The following is a 24210-nucleotide window of genomic DNA, read 5'->3' on the forward strand; positions in this document are numbered from 1 at the left end:
CCCGCCCACTCAGACTACTAGGTCCCCGCCCACTCAGACTACTAGGTCCCCGCCCACTCAGACTACTAGGTCCCCGCCCACTCAGACTACTAGCTCCCCGCCCACTCAGTCTACTAGGTCCCCGCCCACTCAGCCTACTAGCTCCCTGCCTACTCAATCTGTCCTTTCAGACTTCCTAACTTCAAATTTTGAAATGTTTTATTGGTGAAAAATATTGTGGGTGATGTTTTAGTCACTCAAAAGGCAATTTTACATGGGAATCAGAATGAGTGTTCGGGACCTTTAAATCTTTCCTAACTGTTTGTCCCCTATACACTGTTTGGCTGTGTGTGAGTGCTTTAACTTTCCTGTGAACAGCTTACTGTACTATTCACCATTCAGACCAGGGTTGGGGGGTCAATTCCATTTAAATTCACTTATGTAAACTGAAATTCCAAAAAGCTATTGGAATGTAATTGACCAAACCAGTTGACCTTTACCTGCAGTACAAGATGACTGTTTGTGGAAGTTGGAAAACTGTGCTCTCTCGTGGGGATGACTTGCCATGATAGAGTAGTAACAGCTTTGTTGCTGGCTCGCTGGCCAGACTGATTCTCACCCCCCCCCCCCCCAATGTGTATAGATTCCCCCTCAGGGCCTAGTTGTTACTGTACTAGTCCCCTCCTCTCACATAGTGGACGTTGACACGTTATGTATCCCTCGCCCCTCTCTCTCTCTCTCGCTCTCTCTCTCTCTCTCGCGCTCTGTCGCTCTCTCTCTCTCTCTCTCTCTCTCTCTCTCTCTGAATGTTGATGGATTACTAATGAAAGAGAAAAACCTCTCTGTTTGTTCATTACAGTCTCAGGCAGCTCCTTCCACCTTAATCTGATTCCACAACCCTAATCCACCAAGTCACATTTCCACAGGGTGCTGGTTTCACTCTGTAACAGTTACCATCACCATCAGGGTGGTCTGATTAGCTGCACTAGACCTGTCACTGTTGTATCTTAAATGGCACCCTATTCCCTAGGACTGCTTGTTAAACGTTGTGCACTATATAGGGAATAGGTTTCCATTTGGGAGGCAGCCACTGTGAGTTGACTGGGAGTGGAGAGGGCGGGGCGGGGCGGGGGGGGAGGGGGGCTGTGGCGGGATGGGGCTGGCTGGTGCTGGACTGCTGCTTTGCATGGCAGCCAATCAGAACACACATCCACCCGACTAGAGGATCTGCTACTGCTCAGCCCTGCTGCTCTGCTCTGCCAGGCCAGGCTGACACTAACACAGCATATTAAACACCTTCAGGCTACAGAGAATGTCTGTTGAGGAGGCCTGCTGCTCTGCTCTGCCAGGCCAGGCTGACACCTGACACAGCATACTAAACACCTTCAGGCTGACACCTGACACAGCATACTAAACACCTTCAGGCTGACACCTGACACAGCATACTAAACACCTTCAGGCTGACACCTGACACAGCATACTAAACACCTTCAGGCTGACACCTGACACAGCGTACTAAACACCTTCAGGCTGACACCTGACACAGCGTACTAAACACCTTCAGGCTGACACCTGACACAGCATACTAAACACCTTCAGGCTGACACCTGACACAGCATACTAAACACCTTCAGGCTGACACCTGACACAGCATACTAAACACCTTCAGGCTGACACCTGACACAGCATACTAAACACCTTCAGGCTGACACCTGACACAGCATACTAAACACCTTCAGGCTGACACCTGACACAGCATATTAAACACCTCCAGGCTGACACCTGACACAGCATACTAAACACCTTCAGGCTGACACCTGACACAGCATACTAAACACCTTCAGGCTGACACCTGACACAGCATACTAAACACCTTCAGGCTGACACCTGACACAGCATACTAAACACCTTCAGGCTGACACCTGACACAGCATACTAAACACCTTCAGGCTGACACCTGACACAGCATACTAAACACCTTCAGGCTGACACCTGACACAGCATACTAAACACCTTCAGGCTGACACCTGACACAGCGTACTAAACACCTTCAGGCTGACACCTGACACAGCATACTAAACACCTTCAGGCTGACACCTGACACAGCATACTAAACACCTTCAGGCTGACACCTGACACAGCATACTAAACACCTTCAGGCTGACACCTGACACAGCATACTAAACACCTTCAGGCTGACACCTGACACAGCATACTAAACACCTTCAGGCTGACACCTGACACAGCATACTAAACACCTTCAGGCTGACACCTGACACAGCATATTAAACACCTTCAGGCTGACACTAACACAGCATACTAAACACCTTCAGGCTGACACCTGACACAGCATATTAAACACCTTCAGGCTGACACCTGACACAGCATACTAAACACCTTCAGGCTGACACCTGACACAGCATACTAAACACCTTCAGGCTGACACCTGACACAGCATACTAAACACCTTCAGGCTGACACCTGACACAGCATACTAAACACCTTCAGGCTGACACCTGACACAGCATACTAAACACCTTCAGGCTGACACCTGACACAGCATACTAAACACCTTCAGGCTGACACCTGACACAGCATACTAAACACCTTCAGGCTGACACCTGACACAGCATACTAAACACCTTCAGGCTGACACCTGACACAGCATACTAAATACCTTCAGGCTGACACCTGACACAGCATACTAAACACCTTCAGGCTGACACCTGACACAGCATACTAAACACCTTCAGGCTGACACCTGACACAGCATACTAAACACCTTCAGGCTGACACCTGACACAGCATACTAAACACCTTCAGGCTGACACCTGACACAGCATACTAAACACCTTCAGGCTGACACCTGACACAGCATACTAAACACCTTCAGGCTGACACCTGACACAGCATACTAAACACCTTCAGGCTGACACCTGACACAGCATACTAAACACCTTCAGGCTGACACCTGACACAGCATACTAAACACCTTCAGGCTGACACCTGACACAGCATACTAAACACCTTCAGGCTGACACCTGACACAGCATATTAAACACCTTCAGGCTGACACTAACACAGCATACTAAACACCTTCAGGCTGACACCTGACACAGCATATTAAACACCTTCAGGCTGACACCTGACACAGCATACTAAACACCTTCAGGCTGACACCTGACACAGCATACTAAACACCTTCAGGCTGACACCTGACACAGCATACTAAACACCTTCAGGCTGACACCTGACACAGCATACTAAACACCTTCAGGCTGACACCTGACACAGCATACTAAACACCTTCAGGCTGACACCTGACACAGCATACTAAACACCTTCAGGCTGACACCTGACACAGCATACTAAACACCTTCAGGCTGACACCTGACACAGCATACTAAACACCTTCAGGCTGACACCTGACACAGCATACTAAACACCTTCAGGCTGACACCTGACACAGCATACTAAACACCTTCAGGCTGACACCTGACACAGCATACTAAACACCTTCAGGCTGACACCTGACACAGCATACTAAACACCTTCAGGCTGACACCTGACACAGCATACTAAACACCTTCAGGCTGACACCTGACACAGCATACTAAACACCTTCAGGCTGACACCTGACACAGCATACTAAACACCTTCAGGCTGACACCTGACACAGCATACTAAACACCTTCAGGCTGACACCTGACACAGCATACTAAACACCTTCAGGCTGACACCTGACACAGCATACTAAACACCTTCAGGCTGCAGAGAATGTCTGTTGAGGAGCCCTGCTGGTCTGCTCTGCCATGCCAGGCTGACACTAACACAGCATATTAAACAACTTCAGGCTACAGAGAATGTCTGTTGAGGAGCCCTGCTGGTCTGCTCTGCCAGGCCAGGCTGACACCTGACACAGCATACTAAACACCTTCAGGCTACAGAGAATGTCTGTTGAGGAGGCCTGCTGGTCTGCTCTGCCAGGCCAGGCTGACACCTGACACAGCATATTAAACACCTTCAGGCTACAGTGAATGTCTGTTGAGGAGGCCTGCTGGTCTGCTCTGCCAGGCCAGGCTGACACCTGACACAGCATACTAAACACCTTCAGGCTGCAGAGAATGTCTGTTGAGGAGGCCTGCTGGTCTGCTCTGCCAGGCCAGGCTGACACCTGACACAGCATACTAAACACCTTCAGGCTGCAGTGAATGTCTGTTGAGGAGCCCTGCTGGTCTGCTCTGCCAGGCCAGGCTGACACCTGACACAGCATATTAAACACCTTCAGGCTACAGAGAATGTCTGTTGAGGAGGCCTGCTGGTCTGCTCTGCCAGGCCAGGCTGACACTAACACAGCATATTAAACACCTTCAGGCTACAGAGAATGTCTGTTGAGGAGGCCTGCTGGTCTGCTCTGCCAGGCCAGGCTGACACTAACACAGCATATTAAACACCTTCAGGCTACAGAGAATGTCTGTTGAGGAGGCCTGCTGGTCTGCTCTGCCAGGCCAGGCTGACACTAACACAGCATATTAAACACCTTCAGGCTACAGAGAATGTCTGTTGAGGAGGCCTGCTGGTCTGCTCTGCCAGGCCAGGCTGACACTAACACAGCATATTAAACACCTTCAGGCTACAGAGAATGTCTGTTGAGGAGGCCTGCTGGTCTGCTCTGCCAGGCCAGGCTGACACCTGACACAGCATATTAAACACCTTCAGGCTACAGAGAATGTCTGTTGAGGAGGCCTGCTGGTCTGCTCTGCCAGGCCAGGCTGACACCTGACACAGCATATTAAACACCTTCAGGCTACAGTGAATGTCTGTTGAGGAGGCCTGCTGGTCTGCTCTGCCAGGCCAGGCTGACACCTGACACAGCATACTAAACACCTTCAGGCTGCAGAGAATGTCTGTTGAGGAGGCCTGCTGGTCTGCTCTGCCAGGCCAGGCTGACACCTAACACAGCATATTAAACAACTTCAGGCTACAGAGAATGTCTGTTGAGGAGGCCTGCTGCTCTGCTCTGCCAGGCCAGGCTGACACCTGACACAGCATACTAAACACCTTCAGGCTGCAGAGAATGTCTGTTGAGGAGGCCTGCTGGTCTGCTCTGCCAGGCCAGGCTGACACCTGACACAGCATACTAAACAACTTCAGGCTGCAGAGAATGTCTGTTGAGGAGGCCTGCTGGTCTGCTCTGCCAGGCCAGGCTGACACCTGACACAGCATACTAAACAACTTCAGGCTGCAGAGAATGTCTGTTGAGGAGGCCTGCTGGTCTGCTCTGCCAGGCCAGGCTGACACCTGACACAGCATACTAAACAACTTCAGGCTGCAGAGAATGTCTGTTGAGGAGGCCTGCTGGTCTGCTCTGCCAGGCCAGGCTGACACTAACACAGCATATTAAACACCTTCAGGCTACAGAGAATGTCTGTTGAGGAGGCCTGCTGGTCTGCTCTGCCAGGCCAGGCTGACACCTGACACAGCATATTAAACACCTTCAGGCTACAGAGAATGTCTGTTGAGGAGGCCTGCTGGTCTGCTCTGCCAGGCCAGGCTGACACCTGACACAGCATATTAAACACCTTCAGGCTACAGTGAATGTCTGTTGAGGAGGCCTGCTGGTCTGCTCTGCCAGGCCAGGCTGACACCTGACACAGCATACTAAACACCTTCAGGCTGCAGAGAATGTCTGTTGAGGAGGCCTGCTGGTCTGCTCTGCCAGGCCAGGCTGACACCTGACACAGCATACTAAACACCTTCAGGCTGCAGAGAATGTCTGTTGAGGAGGCCTGCTGGTCTGCTCTGCCAGGCCAGGCTGACACCTGACACAGCATACTAAACACCTTCAGGCTGCAGAGAATGTCTGTTGAGGAGGCCTGCTGGTCTGCTCTGCCAGGCCAGGCTGACACCTGACACAGCATATTAAACAACTTCAGGCTACAGAGAATGTCTGTTGAGGAGGCCTGCTGGTCTGCTCTGCCAGGCCAGGCTGACACCTGACACAGCATATTAAACAACTTCAGGCTGCAGAGAATGTCTGTTGAGGAGGCCTGCTGGTCTGCTCTGCCAGGCCAGGCTGACACCTGACACAGCATACTAAACACCTTCAGGCTGCAGAGAATGTCTGTTGAGGAGGCCTGCTGCTCTGCTCTGCCAGGCCAGGCTGACACCTGACACAGCATACTAAACACCTTCAGGCTGCAGAGAATGTCTGTTGAGGAGGCCTGCTGGTCTGCTCTGCCAGGCCAGGCTGACACCTGACACAGCATACTAAACAACTTCAGGCTGCAGAGAATGTCTGTTGAGGAGGCCTGCTGGTCTGCTCTGCCAGGCCAGGCTGACACCTGACACAGCATACTAAACAACTTCAGGCTGCAGAGAATGTCTGTTGAGGAGGCCTGCTGGTCTGCTCTGCCAGGCCAGGCTGACACCTGACACAGCATACTAAACAACTTCAGGCTGCAGAGAATGTCTGTTGAGGAGGCCTGCTGGTCTGCTCTGCCAGGCCAGGCTGACACCTAACACAGCATACTAAACACCTTCAGGCTGCAGAGAATGTCTGTTGAGGAGGCCTGCTGCTCTATGGTCCACCATCTGTTGATGATTCCATATTCTACTGTCCATTGAGGAGCCCTGCTGGTCTGCTCTGCCATGCCAGGCTGACACCTGACACAGCATACTAAACACCTTCAGGCTGCAGTGAATGTCTGTTGAGGAGGCCTGCTGGTCTGCTCTGCCAGGCCAGGCTGACACCTGACACAGCATACTAAACACCTTCAGGCTGCAGTGAATGTCTGTTGAGGAGGCCTGCTGCTCTATGGTCCACCATCTGTTGATGATTCCATATTCTACTATCTGTTGAGGAGGCCTGCTGCTCTATGGTCCACCATCTGTTGATGATTCCATATTCTACTATCTGTTGAGGAGGCCTGCTGCTCTATGGTCCACCATCTGTTGATGATTCCATATTCTACTGTCTGTTGAGGAGGCCTGCTGCTCTATGGTCCACCATCTGTTGATGATTCCATATTCTACTGTCTGTTGAGGAGGCCTGCTGCTCTATGGTCCACCATCTGTTGATGATTCCATATTCTACTGTCTGTTGAGGAGGCCTGCTGCTCTATGGTCCACCATCTGTTGATGATTCCATATTCTACTGTCTGTTGAGGAGGCCTGCTGCTCTATGGTCCACCATCTGTTGATGATTCCATATTCTACTGTCTGTTGAGGAGGCCTGCTGCTCTATGGTCCACCATCTGTTGATGATTCCATATTCTACTGTCTGTTGAGGAGGCCTGCTGCTCTATGGTCCACCATCTGTTGATGATTCCATATTCTACTGTCTGTTGAGGAGGCCTGCTGCTCTATGGTCCACCATCTGTTGATGATTCCATATTCTACTGTCTGTTGAGGAGGCCTGCTGCTCTATGGTCCACCATCTGTTGATGATTCCATATTCTACTGTCTGTTGAGGAGGCCTGCTGCTCTATGGTCCACCATCTGTTGATGATTCCATATTCTACTGTCTGTTGAGGAGGCCTGCTGCTCTATGGTCCACCATCTGTTGATGATTCCATAGCCTAATGTCTGTTGAGGAGGCCTGCTGCTCTATGGTCCACCATCTGTTGATGATTCCATAGCCTAATGTCTGTTGAGGAGGCCTGCTGCTCTATGGTCCACCATCTGTTGATGATTCCATATTCTACTGTCTGTTGAGGAGGCCTGCTGCTCTATGGTCCACCATCTGTTGATGATTCCATATTCTACTGTCTGTTGAGGAGGCCTGCTGCTCTATGGTCCACCATCTGTTGATGATTCCATATTCTACTGTCTGTTGAGGAGGCCTGCTGCTCTATGGTCCACCATCTGTTGATGATTCCATATTCTACTGTCTGTTGAGGAGGCCTGCTGCTCTATGGTCCACCATCTGTTGATGATTCCATAGCCTAATGTCTGTTGAGGAGGCCTGCTGCTCTGTGGTCCACCATCTGTTGATGATTCCATAGCCTAATGTCTGTTGAGGAGGCCTGCTGCTCTGTGGTCCACCATCTGTTGATGATTCCATAGCCTACTGTCTGTTGAGGAGGCCTGCTGCTCTGTGGTCCATCTGTTCTATGATTCCATAGCCTACTGTCTGTTGAGGAGGCCTGCTGCTTTGTGGTCCACCATCTGTTGATGATTCCATATTCTACTGTCTGTTGAGGAGGCCTGCTGCTCTATGGTCCACCATCTGTTGATGATTCCATAGCCTAATGTCTGTTGAGGAGGCCTGCTGCTCGATGGTCCATCTGTTGATGATTCCATAGCTTAATGTCTGTTGAGGAGGCCTGCTGCTCTATGGTTCACCATCTGTTGATGATTCCATATTCTACTGTTGGTTGAGGAGGCCTGCTGCTCTATGGTCCATCTGTTGATGATTCCATAGCCTACTGTCTGTTGAGGAGGCCTGCTGCTCTATGGTCCACCATCGGTTGATGATTCCATAGCCTATTGTCTGTTGAGGAGGCCTGCTGCTCTATGGTCCACCATCTGTTCTATGATTCCATAGCCTAATGTCTGTTGAGGAGGCCTGCTGCTCTATGGTCCATCTGTTGATGATTCCATAGCCTAATGTCTGTTGAGGAGGCCTGCTGCTCTATGGTCCATCTGTTGATGATTCCATAGCCTAATGTCTGTTGAGGAGGCCTGCTGCTCTATGGTCCACCATCTGTTCTATGATTCCATAGCCTAATGTCTGTTGAGGAGGCCTGCTGCTCTATGGTCCATCTGTTGATGATTCCATATTCTACTGTCTGTTGAGGAGGCCTGCTGCTCTATGGTCCACCATCTGTTGATGATTCCATATTCTAATGTCTGTTGAGGAGGCCTGCTGCTCTATGGTCCATCTGTTGATGATTCCATATTCTACTGTCTGTTGAGGAGGCCTGCTGCTCTATGGTCCACCATCTGTTGATGATTCCATATTCTACTGTCTGTTGAGGAGGCCTGCTGCTCTATGGTCCACCATCTGTTGATGATTCCATATTCTAATGTCTGTTGAGGAGGCCTGCTGCTCTATGGTCCACCATCTGTTGATGATTCCATAGCCTAATGTCTGTTGAGGAGGCCTGCTGCTCTATGGTCCACCATCTGTTGATGATTCCATATTCTACTGTCTGTTGAGGAGGCCTGCTGCTCTATGGTCCACCATCTGTTGATGATTCCATATTCTACTGTCTGTTGAGGAGGCCTGCTGCTCTATGGTCCACCATCTGTTGATGATTCCATATTCTACTGTCTGTTGAGGAGGCCTGCTGCTCTATGGTCCACCATCTGTTGATGATTCCATATTCTACTGTCTGTTGAGGAGGCCTGCTGCTCTATGGTCCACCATCTGTTGATGATTCCATAGCCTAATGTCTGTTGAGGAGGCCTGCTGCTCTGTGGTCCACCATCTGTTGATGATTCCATAGCCTAATGTCTGTTGAGGAGGCCTGCTGCTCTGTGGTCCACCATCTGTTGATGATTCCATAGCCTACTGTCTGTTGAGGAGGCCTGCTGCTCTGTGGTCCATCTGTTCTATGATTCCATAGCCTACTGTCTGTTGAGGAGGCCTGCTGCTCTGTGGTCCACCATCTGTTGATGATTCCATATTCTACTGTCTGTTGAGGAGGCCTGCTGCTCTATGGTCCACCATCTGTTGATGATTCCATAGCCTAATGTCTGTTGAGGAGGCCTGCTGCTCGATGCTCCATCTGTTGATGATTCCATAGCCTAATGTCTGTTGAGGAGGCCTGCTGCTCTATGGTTCACCATCTGTTGATGATTCCATATTCTACTGTTGGTTGAGGAGGCCTGCTGCTCTATGGTCCATCTGTTGATGATTCCATAGCCTACTGTCTGTTGAGGAGGCCTGCTGCTCTATGGTCCACCATCGGTTGATGATTCCATAGCCTATTGTATGTTGAGGAGGCCTGCTGCTCTATGGTCCACCATCTGTTCTATGATTCCATAGCCTAATGTCTGTTGAGGAGGCCTGCTGCTCTATGGTCCATCTGTTGATGATTCCATAGCCTAATGTCTGTTGAGGAGGCCTGCTGCTCTATGGTCCATCTGTTGATGATTCCATAGCCTAATGTCTGTTGAGGAGGCCTGCTGCTCTATGGTCCACCATCTGTTCTATGATTCCATAGCCTAATGTCTGTTGAGGAGGCCTGCTGCTCTATGGTCCATCTGTTGATGATTCCATAGCCTAATGTCTGTTGAGGAGGCCTGCTGCTCTGTGGTCCACCATCTGTTGATGATTCCATATTCTACTGTCTGTTGAGGAGGCCTGCTGCTCTATGGTCCACCATCTGTTGATGATTCCATAGCCTAATGTCTGTTGAGGAGGCCTGCTGCTCGATGGTCCATCTGTTGATGATTCCATAGCCTACTGTCTGTTGAGGAGGCCTGCTGCTCTATGGTCCACCATCTGTTGATGATTCCATAGCCTACTGTTGGTTGAGGAGGCCTGCTGCTCTATGGTCCATCTGTTGATGATTCCATAGCCTACTGTCTGTTGAGGAGGCCTGCTGATCTGTGGTCCACCATCGGTTGATGATTCCATAGCCTACTGTCTGTTGAGGAGGCCTGCTGCTCTATGGTCCACCATCGGTTGATGATTCCGTAGCCTACTGTCTGTTGAGGAGGCCTGCTGCTCTGTGGTCCATCTGTTCTATGATTCCGTAGCCTACATATTTTACTTTTGACAAAAGATACAAACTTCCCTGATTTCTGCTGGGTAGCCGAAACCTAAATCCACCGTGCTTCACATTTAGTTCTACATTTATCATAGTCACGGAATCCAAAACCAATGATAGCTATGCCTATATGAATGTCCACACCTTGATACTGAATACTGCACTGTTGGGAAAGAGCTTGCAAGTAAGCATTTCACTGTACAGTCGTGACACAAATATTAATTTCCACAAAGTTTGCTGCTTCAGTGTCTTTAGATATTTTTGTCAGATGTTACTATAGAATACTGAAGTATAATTACAAGCATTTCATAAGTGTCAAAGACTTGTATTGACAATTACATGAAGTTGATGCAAAGAGTCAATATGTGCAGTGTTGACCCTTATTTTTCAAGACCTCTGCAATCCGCCCTGACATGCTGTCAATTAACTTCTGGGCCACATCCTGACTGATGGCAGCCCATTCTTGCATAATCAATCCTTGGAGTTTGTCAGAATTTGTGGGTTTTTGTTTGTCCACCCGCCTCTTGAGGATTGACCACAAGTTCTCAATGGGATTAAGATCAAATCAAATGTATTTATATAGCCCTTCGTACATCAGCTGATATCTCAAAGTGCTGTACAGAAACCCAGCCTAAAACCCCAAACAGCAAGCAATGCAGGTGTAGAAGCACGGAGGCTAGAAAAAACTCCCTAGAAAGGCCAAAACCTAGGAAGAAACCTAGAGAGGAACCAGGCTATGAGGGGTGGCCAGTCCTCTTCTGGCTGTGCCGGGTGGAGATTATAACAGAACATGGCCAAGATGTTCAAATGTTTGTAAATGACCAGCATGGTCAAATAATAATAACCACAGTAGTTGTCGAGGGTGCAGCAAGTCAGCACCTCAGGAGTAAATGTCAGTTGGCTTTTCATAGCCGATCATTGAGAGTATCTCTACCGCTCCTGCTGTCTCTAGAGAGTTGGAAACAGCAGATCTGGGACAGGTAGCACGTCCGGTGAACAGGTCAGGATTCCATAGCCGCAGGCAGAACCGTTTAAACTGGAGCAGCAGCACGGCCAGGTGGACTGGGGACAGCAAGGAGTCATCATGCCAGGTAGTCCTGAGGCATGGTCCTAGGGCTTAGGTCGTCCGAGAGAGAGAAAGAAAGAGAGAAAGAAAGAAAGAGAGCGAGAGAGAGAGAAAGAAAGAAAGATAGAATTAGAGAGAGCATACTTATATTCACACAGGACACCGGATAAGACAGGAGAAATACTCCAGATATAACATACTTAAATTCACACAGGACACCGGATAAGACAGGAGAAATACTCCAGATATAACAGACTGACCCTAGCCCCCCAACACATAAACTACTGCAGCATAAATACTGGAGGCTGAGACAGGAGGGGTCAGGAGACACTGCGGCCCCATCCGATGATACCCCCGGACAGGACCAAACAGGCAGGATATAACCCCACCCACTTTGCCAAAGCACAGCCCCCACACCACTAGAGGGATATCTTCTACCACCAACTTACCATCCTGAGACAAGGCCGAGTATAGCCCACAAAGATCTCCGCCACGGCACAACCCAAGGGGGGGCGCCAACCCAGACAGGAAGACCACATCAGTGACTCAACCCACTCAAGTGACGCACCCCTCCTAGGGAGGGCATGGAAGAGCACCAGTAAGCCAGTGACTCAGCCCCTGTAATAGGGTTAGAGGCAGAGAATCCCAGTGGAGAGAGGGGAACCGGCCAGGCAGAGACAGCAAGGGCGGTTCGTTGCTCCAGTGTCTTTCCGTTCACCTTCACACTCCTTGGCCAGACTACACTCAATCATCTTATGTCTCTCACATGAGTAGGCAGACCATTCCATAAAAATGGAGCTCTATAGGAGAAAGCCCTGCCTCCAGCTGTTTGCTTAGAAATTCTAGGGACAATCAGGAGGCCTGCGTCTTGTGACCGTAGCGTACGTGTAGGTATGTACGGCAGGACCAACTCGGAAAGATAGGTAGGAGCAAGCTCATGTAATGCTTTGTAGGTTAGCAGTAAAACCTCGAAATCAGCCCTTGCTTTAACAGGAAGCCAGTGTAGAGAGGCACTGGAGAAATATGATCAAATGTTTTGGTTCTAGTCAAGATTCTAGCAGCCGTATTTAGCACTAACTGAAGTTTATTTGGTGCTTTATCCGGGTAGACGGAAAGTAGAGCATTGTAGTAGTCTAACCTCGAAGTGACAAAAGCATGGATTAAATTTTCTGCATCATTTTTGGACAGAACATTATTGATTTTTGCAATGTTACGTAGATGGAAAAAAGCTGTCCTTGAAACAGTCTTGATATGTTCGTCAAAAGAGAGATCAGGGTCCAGAGTAACGCCGAGGTCCTTCACAGCTTTATTTGAGACGACTGTACAACCATCAAGATGAATTGTTAGATTCAACAGAAGATCTCTTTGTTTCTTGGGACCTAGAACAAGCATCTCTGTTTTGTCCGAGTTTAAAAGTAGAAAGTTTGCAGCCATCCACTTCCTTATGTCTGAAACGCAGGCTTCCAGCGAGGGCAATTTTGGGGCTTCACCATGTTTCATTGAAATGTACAGCTGTGTGTCATCCGCACAGCAGTGAAAGTTAACATTATGTTTTCGAATGACATCCCCAAGAGGTGAAATATATAGTGAAAACAATAGTGGTCCTAAAACGGAACCTTGAGGAACACCGAAATTTACAGTTAATTTGTCAGAGGACAAACCATCCACAGAGACAAACTGATATCTTTCCGACAGATAAGATCTAAACCAGTTTGGTACACATCCGGTGGATAGATAGACATTTATTATGTTCAACATAGGAGGGCCAAGCACAGGAAGAAGCTCTTTCAGTAGTTTAGTTGGAATAGGGTCCAGTATGCAGCTTGAAGGTTAGGAGGCCATGATTATTTTCATCATTGTGTCAAGAGATATAGTACTAATACACTTGAGTGTCTCCCTTGAGCCTAGGTCCTGGCAGAGTTGTGCAGACTCAGGACAACTGAGCTTTGGAGGAATACGCAGATTTAAAGAGGAGTCCGTAATTTGCTTTCTAATGATCATGATATTTTCCTCAAAGAAGTTCATGAATTTATCACTGCTGAAGTGAAAGCCATCCTCTCTTGGGGAATGCTGCTCTTTAGTTAGCTTTGCGACAGTATAAAAAATGACAAATGTTTGGTCTGGGGAGTTTCCTGGCCATGGACCCAAAATATCGATGTTTTGTTCCCCGAGCCACTTAGTTATTACTTTTGCCTTATGGCAAGGTGCTCCATCATGCTGGAAAAGGCATTGTTCATCATCAAACTGTTCCTGGATGGTTGGGAAAAGTTGCTCTCGGAGGATGTGTTGGTACCATTCTTTAGTCATGGCTGTGTTCTTAGGCAAAATTGTGAGTGAGCACACTCCCTTGGCTGAGAAGCAACCCCACACATGAATGGTCTCAGGATGCGTTACTGTTGGCATGACACAGGATTGATGGTAGCGCTCACCTTGTCTTCTCCAGACAAGCTTTTTTCCGAATGCCCCAAAAAATTGGAAAGGGGATTCATCAGAGACAATGACTTTACCCCAGTCCTCAGCAGTTCAATCCTTGTACCTTTTGCAGAATATCAGTCTGTCCCTGATGTTGTTCCTGGAGAGAAGTGGCTTCTTTGCTGCCCTTCTTGACACCAGGCCATCCTCCAAAGGTCTTCGCCTCACTGTGCGTGCAGATGCACTCACACCTGCCTGCTGCCATTCCTGAGCAAGCTCTGTACTGGTGGTGGCCCGATCCCGCAGCTGAATCAACTTTAGGAGACAGTCCTGGCGCTTGCTGGACTTTATTGGGCGCCTTGAAGCCTTCTTCACAACAATTGAACCGCTCTCCTTGAAGTTCTTGATGATCCGATAAATGGTTGATTTAGGTGCAATATTACTTGCAGCAATATCCTTGCCTGTGAAGCCCTTTTTGTGCAAGCAATGATGACGGCACGTGTTTCCTTGCAGGTAACCATGGTTGACAGAGGAAGAACAATGATTCCAAGCACCACCCTCCTTTTGAAGCTTCGTCTGTTATTCGAACTCAATCAGTATGACAGAGTGATATCCAACCTTGTCCTCGTCAACACTCACACCTGTGTTAATGAGAGAATCACTGACATGATGTCAGTTGGTCCTTTTGTGGCAGGGCTGAAATGCAGTGGAAATGTTTTTTGGGGGATTCAGTTAATTTGCATTCATCTGATCACTCTTCATAACATTCTGGAGTATATGCAAATTGCCATTATACAAACTGAGGCAGCAGACTTTGTGAAAATTTATATTTGTGTCATTCTCAAAACTTTTGGCCACAACTGTACTATTCTATACCTGCTGTATCCTGTGCATGTTACAAATAAACGTTTAAACTTGAAACTTTACATTCTAATAATGTTTATATTCTAATAACATTCACTCAGAGAGAGCGAGAGCAAGTGAGGAGAGAGAAATGGTTTGTTGCTCCCAGTCTCTTTAGACTGAAAGGTCTAAGTTTCTACAAACAAGGTTAACACTGTAGCTCTTCTGGTTAAGCCAGTGGCTTGCTGTGTCTGAAATAGCTCTACCCACCCAAATCCCACCAATCCTTCCCAGCCACCAGTACAGAATGTGGAGCTAGTACAGTACCACTTGGAGAAAATCTCCCGGGCCAAGGAACTGATTAAAGCACATCCTGCCTGGAACAAGCCATGCTAGGAGCCTGCAGAGCCTGTGAGGTGCCTGCCTGGAACAAGCCATGCTAGGAGCCTGCAGAGCCTGCGAGGTGCCTGCCTGGACCAAGCCATGCTAGGAGCCTGTGAGGTGCCTGCCTGGACCAAGCCATGCTAGGAGCCTGCAGAGCCTGCGAGGTGCCTGCCTGGACCAAGCCATGCTAGGAGCCTGCAGAGCCTGTGAGGTGCCTGCCTGGACCAAGCCATGCTAGGAGCCTGCAGAGCCTGCGAGGTGCCTGCCTGGAACAAGTCATGCTAGGAGCCTGTGAGGTGCCTGCCTGGAACAAGTCATGCTAGGAGCCTGCGAGGTGCCTGCCTGAGCACAATGGCTGTGTTGTTAGAGAAAACCCACGAGGGTTTTGTCCATGTTGATGTTATGCTGTACACAAGACAGGCAGGTAGGGAGAGATATACAGTACCATTCAAAAGTTTGGACACCTACTCATTCAAGGGCTTTTCTTTATCTTTACTATTTTCTATGTTGTAGAATAATAGTGAAGACATCAAAACTATGAAATAACACATGGAATCATGTAGTAACCAAAAAGGTGTTAAACAAATCAAAATCTATTTTAGATTTGAAATTCTTCAAAGTAGCCACCCTTTGCCTTGATGACAGCTTTGCATACTCTTGGCATTCTCTCAACCAGCTTCACCTGGAATGATTTTCCAACCGTCTTGAAGGAGTTCCCACATATGCTGAGCGCTTGCTGGCTGATTTTCCTTCACTCTGCGGCCCAACTCATCCCAAACCATCTCAATTGGGTTGAGGTTGGGTGTTTGTGGAGGCCAGGTCATCTGATGCAGCACTCCATCACTCTCCTTCTTGGTCAAGTAGCCCTTACACAGCCTGGAGGTGTTGGGTCATTGAAAAACAAATGATAGTCCCACTAAGTGCAAACCAGATGGGATGGCGTATCGCTGCAGAATGCCGTGGTAGCCATGCTGGTTAAGTGTGCCTTGAATTCTAAATAAATCACAGACAGTGTCACCTGCAAAGCACCCCCGACACCATCACACCTCTTCCTCCATGCTTCACGGTGGGAACCACACATGCGGAGAGATCATCCGTTCACCTACTCTGCGTCTCACAAAGACACGTCGGTTGGAACCAAAAATCTCGAATTTGGACTCATATATTTTCATGTGTTTACCACTTTTTTGGTTACTACATGATTCCATATGTGTTATTTCATAGTTTTGATGTCTTCACTATTATTCTACAATGTATAAAATACTAAAAATAAAGAAAACCCTTTAAATGAGTAAATGTTCTTAATCTTTTGACTGGTACTGTATTTCCCTCTAGCTATCTTACAGCTGCTGTGCTCATTGCTGTGAGCTAGCTGGACAGAAACAATCTAAATCCGAATGAGGCTCTGTGAGTCGTGAACTCAGCTGAGCAGAGGCAGAGCAGCCATTGGCTGTTTGGGATGCGTTCCAAATGGAACCCTATTTGACCTATTAGCTTTATAATGCAGTACTTTTGACCAATTGATCCCGGTGAAAAGTAGTACACTATATAGGGAATAGGGTGCCACTTGGTTTGGTACCTCCCTTCACTAGTAAAGTTTTTTAAATAAATCAAATAAAAAAAGACTATGGATCGATTTAAAGACTGTATGCAGGAGATTTAAACTGCATCAGTAGTATGTACTTCTGTATGTACTACAGTATTCTGACGCAAGGTTATTGAAACTACATTAAATAACATTAGTGATGTTTAGAGTATGTTCCACTATGGCTGGAAAATGCTGTGGCTATTTCTGATGTTTGGTCCTCATTGTTCAACAGCTGCTTAGTTTAACGTCCAACATCAACCCGACATTTATACAGGTCAGCATTCAACTCCGTATGGAGATCTGAGTACATTACATCACACAAAGTCAAGGGGAATCTGGGGTCATCTGCCTTTACTTTACTTATACACTGTTTCATTAAATAGCTGATTTACTGTTCTGGAAGTGAATGAACAAGACTATTTGGTTGATGTGTAGCCTAGTCGACGTTCCTTTGCTGTGTAAATGTTGGATTGTTGCCAAGTTCCAGTCTTGCGTCAGTTACACAGTCGTTTCTATGTTTGTACTGTGGTGTTTTAAACAGTGTGTGCTGTCCTGCCTATTGACATTTAGCTTATCATTTATCTAGTGTGTTAAGACATCTCTTCCCTCTTAATTCAGCGATATGTGCACAGATAGAAGGCTGATAGATGGGTGATGTGTCCTTGGGGAGAGGGTAAACACCACGTCTTGTTTTGGAGAACTTGGCGTAGACTCCACCCCCAGCTGGGTTTATTTACATTCATGACATAGTTACAGAGAGACCAGCAACAACAAAAATGCGTCCTTATTTTGGTCCTGTAATTTGTAAGGAGCACCACCGTACTTAGAGTGACCTGAGAGGCGGCATGTGCCGCGTCTGCCTTCATCACTGTGACTGCTGTGTTTATGACTGACTGGGATAATGACATCATAGACAGGCAGGCCATCCCAGGGCCTTCGTCGGCTGTGTTTAAAGCATCACTCGAGAACAAAGTGCATCAGCTCAGACCTCCAGTATTCTGGTAAACAGGAGAGAGACTGTCACTAACACAGATAAATCAATATGGCCGACCTCCGCTCTGCTGGGAGGAGACCATTTGACCTAACTCACCATGGTCTAGTGTTGAGACATATCTGGTCTAGTGTTGAGACATATCTGGTCTAGTGTTGAGACATATCTGGTCTAGTGTTGAGACATATCTGGTCTAGTGTTGAGACATATCTGGTCTAGTGTTGAGACATATCTGGTCTAGTGTTGAGACATATCTGGTCTAGTGTTGAGACATATCTGGTCTAGTGTTGAGACATATCTGGTCTAGTGTTGAGACATATCTGGTCTAGTGTTGAGACATATCTGGTCTAGTGTTGAGACATATCTGGTCTAGTGTTGAGACATATCTGGTCTAGTGTTGAGACATATCTGGTCTAGTGTTGTTGAGACATATCTGGTCTAGTGTTGAGACATATCTGGTCTAGTGTTGAGACATATCTGGTCTAGTGTTGAGACATATCTGGTCTAGTGTTGAGACATATCTGGTCTAGTGTTGAGACATATCTGGTCTAGTGTTGAGACATATCTGGTCTAGTGTTGAGACATATCTGGTCTAGTGTTGAGACATATCTGGTCTAGTGTTGAGACATATCTGGTCTAGTGTTGTTGAGACATATCTGGTCTAGTGTTGAGACATATCTGGTCTAGTGTTGTTGAGACATATCTGGTCGTGTGTATTTTGAAACATATCTGGGCGTGTGTGTTTGTGATGGTTTCTGCACACTTTATTGTTAAATTATGCTTTGAAGTTAACTTTGAACAGGCATTAAACTGGAAGAGAATAACATCTATCTTCCATGTGTTGTTGTGGTCAATATCCTATATAATGTCCTTAATAATAATAATAATAATAATAATATTTGTATTTTTTTACGTTCTTGTCTCATCGCTGCAACTCTTCAACGGGCTCGGGATAGGCAAAGGTCAAATCATGCGTCCCCCCCAAATCCGCGTTTCTTAACACCAGCCGCTTAACCCAGAAGCCAGCTGCACCATTCAACTGATGATCGGGTCAGCCTGCAGGCGCTTGGCCCGCCACAAGGAGTCGCTAGAGCACGATGAGCCAAGTAAAGCCCCTCCGGCCAAACCCTCCCCTAACATGGACAACGCTGGGCTTATTGGGCGCCGCCCTATGGGACTCCCGGTCACAGCCGGTTGGGACACGGCCTGGGTTCGATCCCAGACTGTAGTGACGCTGCGATGCGGTACCTAGGAAGGCTGCACCACTCGGGAGGCTCAACGGCAGCCTATTTCATCCTTACATTTTAGTTTAAGACCCAGTTGAAGAAAAAGGAAAACGATGCAGTAAAGCATCGAGACATATTCACACAAACTGTCTAGTAACCGCAGCCAGTGCATCAGGTTCATGTCTGGGCACACATACAAAGTTCAAAATAAACCAATCATAGAAGACTGATTGTATGTATAGCTTACATATATGTTTTCATAGCATATATATTTTCTAGGACAACAGGTTAAAGAGTCACCCTGTGAGAAAAAAAATAATTAGACAGGTTGTTTTTTTTATGTGTAACTCAATGAACCCTGTGTCTCCTGGTCCCTGCTGGTCTCCAGTCAGCTGACTCGGCATGTTGATAATCATGATCCATAACCAAGCGGGACTGTTGCTGTTCTAAGACTTCTATATGTAGCTATGGAAACAGAAACTAGATTCCAAATCCCTCCACCCCATCCCTGGTTCTTTTCCTCAAACCCACATTCAGCAAACCACAAATTGAATCTGTTGATTGACTCTATGGGACCCTAGAGGGAGTGTTGACATGCAGTGGATGGTTTGATGAGGATTAAACATGCTCGGATGGAAATGTTACTTAGGCTGCGTCACAAATGGCTCCCTATTCCGTAGTGCACTATGTTTGACCAGAGCCTTATGGGTTGAGTAAACCTAGGAGGGGGGGAAAAGTCAACTTAAAATGGTCTGTTTGTTCAACTTGTCTCATATGTTCATTAAACTATAAATTATTATTTTGGCATCTTAACTAAAAAAAGCACAGCACATGTTTTTAACATATTTGATATATTTGATATACGTTGATATTTATGCGTGTTCATTTATATATATATATATGTCCTCACCTGGGATTTGAACTCACAACCTCTTGGTTTACATCATTCTAATCTTCCTGCTAAACCACCATGTCTGTCTGGTATCAGTTAATCTGACTATTCTCTCATCATTCATTTACTTATTTCAGCAATTTAAGGGTTTTCTGTTTTGTTGTCTAATGTAGGTGGTGCATATTACTCTGTTTAAATGGTACTTCTTAATCACTATGGTGAATATAATCGTTTTTCTGTGTCCTTTTAACAGAGGTGAGATTTACTTTGAAGTGCAAAGTGTAGCAATACAGGTGAAATCAGTCATTGACACAGACATGGTGGAGACGCAGGAAGATTGGAATGCTGTGAACCAAGAGGTTGTGAGTTCAAATCCCAGAGAAGAACATGTTGAATAACAATTACTGTATAAATGAACAGAGACCGTGTCAAATATGTCAGTTGAAAACACTGTATATTAAAAGCACTGTTTGTGTGTCTAACTAGTTCCAGTACCTTTTTTTTTTAGTTAAGATGCGCAAATAATCATTTTTGTTGAATGAACATATCATTTTATGTTCACCTACGTTTTTCTCCAGTTGGACCTACAGGAAATTTGGCCTAACTCAATTTTTTTTTAGTTCAGGTAACACTTAGACCGAATTAGTTGAGTCAACTAAGAAAGGCTGTGGAACCAGTTAGTTCATAATAATTAGTTGAAACAACTTACAGATTGGAATTCCATGTTGGTTTGAAGCTCCTCCATTAAGTCTCCACACATTCCAGAGCGTCATTATGGGACCGTGTTACAGTCATCAAAGCATTTCTAGGTCAGAGCGTCATTATGGGACCGTGTTACAGTCATCAAAGCATTTCTATTCCAGAGCGTCATTATGGGACCGTGTTACAGTCATCAAAGCATTTCCATTCCAGAGCGTCATTATGGGACCGTGTTACAGTCATCAAAGCATTTCTAGGTCAGAGCGTCATTATGGGACCGTGTTACAGTCATCAAAGCATTTCTAGGTCAGACTAGCTCAGCCGTTACATAATAACAGTGGTTTCATTTGGACGCGTGCCAATGTTTTAACAAGACGTCGCACATGATCGCCTGTTGAATCACAACTCATAAGAATAGAGGGAGAGTCCCATGGCCAGGAAGGCCCAGCACCAGCATGACACGCACCCACTGTGGACAGCAGCATCCCATTACCAGCCACCCACTGTGGACAGCAGCATCCCATTACCACCCACCCACTGTGGATAGCAGCATCCCATTACCACCCACCCACTGTGGACAGCAGCATCCCATTACCAGCCACCCACTGTGGATAGCAGCATCCCATTACCACCCACCCACTGTGGACAGCAGCATCCCATTACCACCCACCCACTGTGGATAGCAGCATCCCATTACCACCCACCCACTGTGGATAGCAGCATCCCATTACCAGCCACCCACTGTGGATAGCAGCATCCCATTACCAGCCACCCACTGTGGATAGCAGCATCCCATTACCACCCACCCACTGTGGATAGCAGCATCCCATTACCACCCACCCACTGTGGATAGCAGCATCCCATTACCAGCCACCCACTGTGGATAGCAGCATCCCATTACCAGCCACCCACTGTGGATAGCAGCATCCCATTACCACCCACCCACTGTGGATAGCAGCATCCCATTACCACCCACCCACTGTGGATAGCAGCATCCCATTACCAGCCACCCACTGTGGATAGCAGCATCCCATTACCACCCACCCACTGTGGACAGCAGCATCCCATTACCAGCCACCCACTGTGGATAGCAGCATCCCATTACCAGCCACCCACTGTGGATAGCAGCATCCCATTACAACCCACCCACTGTGGATAGCAGCATCCCATTACCACCCACCCACTGTGGATAGCAGCATCCCATTCCATGTATGCAAAACCAAACCGTCAGAGAGCAGACAGACAGACAGACAGACACACACACACACACACACACGCACACGCACACACACACATTCTCTCTGTAAAGGGGATTGCTTCCACTCCTGTGCTGTCGAGTGGAAGCACATTGGTGTGAACTATTGAGCCAAGTGGATCAGTATTCAGTAGGGGTGTTTGTCCTGTCAGGTTCTAAATCAGATTATTACAGGTTATTGTTCAGTAGGGTGTTTGTCCTGTCAGGTTCTATGTCAGATTATTACAGGTCATTGTTCAGTAGGGTGTTTGTCCTGTCAGGTTCTATGTCAGATTATTACAGGTTATTGTTCAGTAGGGTGTTTGTCCTGTCAGGTTCGTTGTCAGATTATTACAGGTTATTGTTCAGTAGGGGTGTTTGTCCTGTCAGGTTCTATGTCAGATTATTACAGGTTATTGTTCAGTAGGGGTGTTTGTCCTGTCAGGTTCTATGTCAGATTATTACAGGTTATTGTTCAGTAGGGTGTTTGTCCTGTCAGGTTCGTTGTCAGATTATTACAGGTTATTGTTCAGTAGGGGTGTTTGTCCTGTCAGGTTCTATGTCAGATTATTACAGGTTATTGTTCAGTAGGGGTGTTTGTCCTGTCAGGTTCTATGTCAGATTATTACAGGTTATTGTTCAGTAGGGGTGTTTGTCCTGTCAGGTTCTATGTCAGATTATTACAGGTTATTGTTCAGTAGGGGTGTTTGTCCTGTCAGGTTCTATGTCAGATTATTACAGGTTATTGTTCAGTAGGGTGTTTGTCCTGTCAGGTTCTATGTCAGATTATTACAGGTTATTGTTCAGTAGGGTGTTTGTCCTGTCAGGTTCTATGTCAGATTATTACAGGTTATTGTTCAGTAGGGGTGTTTGTCCTGTCAGGTTCGTTGTCAGATTATTACAGGTTATTGTTCAGTAGGGTGTTTGTCCTGTCAGGTTCTATGTCAGATTATTACAGGTTATTGTTCTGTAGGGTGTTTGTCCTGTCAGGTTCTATGTCAGATTATTACAGGTTATTGTTCAGTAGGGTGTTTGTCCTGTCAGGTTCTATGTCAGATTATTACAGGTTATTGTTCAGTAGGGTGTTGGTCCTGTCAGGTTCTATGTCAGATTATTACAGGTTATTGTTCAGTAGGGTTGTTTGTCCTGTTAGGTTCTATGTCAGATTATTACAGGTTATTGTTCAGTAGGGTGTTTGTCCTGTCAGGTTCTATGTCAGATTATTACAGGTTATTGTTCAGTAGGGTGTTTGTCCTGTCAGGTTCTATGTCAGATTATTACAGGTTATTGTTCAGTAGGGTGTTTGTCCTGTCAGGTTCTATGTCAGATTATTACAGGTTATTGTTCAGTAGGGTGTTTGTCCTGTCAGGTTCTATGTCAGATTATTACAGGTTATTGTTCAGTAGGGTGTTTGTCCTGTCAGGTTCTATGTCAGATTATTACAGGTTATTGTTCAGTAGGGGTGTTTGTCCTGTCAGTTTTTGTGTCAGGTTATTACAGGTTATTAGCATGATATTAGTGTTAAAGGGGCAATCTGGGATTTGAACAACAACAAGTGAACACCCACCACTTTTTTGGGGGCGTACAGCTGAGGGATGGAGCTGGAGAAATGCAACCACTCAAATTCATAGACCGAGTTATGGATGCTAGTTAATGTTTATTGTTAATGTTAAGAGAGAGTATTTAATACAGGGTCTTTTTACTGTAACAGCATAGCTACCAGTTGTAGGTAGAATAGAGATATTTAGTGAGAGAGACTTTGCGGTACCTCTGGAGGGCCGGCCCTGGCTGGCTGCCTTATCCTTCTGGAGGGCCGGCCCTGGCTGGCTGGCTGGCTGGCTGCCTTATCCTTCTGGAGGGCCGGCCCTGGCTGGCTGCCTTATCCTTCTGGAGGGCCGGCCCTGGCTGGCTGGCTGCCTTATCCTTCTGGAGGGCCGGCCCTGGCTGGCTGGCTGCCTTATCCTTCTGGAGGGCCGGCCCTGGCTGGCTGCCTTATCCTTCTGGAGGGCCGGCCCTGGCTGGCTGCCTTATCCGTCTGGAGGGCCGACCCTGGCTGGCTGCCTTATCCTTCTGGAGGGCCGGCCCTGGCTGGCTGCCTTATCCTTCTGGAGGGCCGGCCCTGGCTGGCTGCCTTATCCTTCTGGAGGGCCGGCCATGGCTGGCTGCCTTATCCTT

The 24210-nt window shown here is 47.2% G+C and overlaps 1 protein-coding gene across 1 annotated transcript in view; it reads left to right on the forward strand.

Annotated features, from left to right (window-relative positions):
* The window catches only part of LOC139569883 (A disintegrin and metalloproteinase with thrombospondin motifs 3-like), a 116870-nt gene that overhangs the window by 26218 nt on the left and 66442 nt on the right, over positions 1-24210 (forward strand). The window lies entirely within an intron of this gene.

This window comes from Salvelinus alpinus, chromosome 3, assembly GCF_045679555.1.
Source record: "Salvelinus alpinus chromosome 3, SLU_Salpinus.1, whole genome shotgun sequence".
Lineage (NCBI taxonomy): Eukaryota > Metazoa > Chordata > Actinopteri > Salmoniformes > Salmonidae > Salvelinus > Salvelinus alpinus.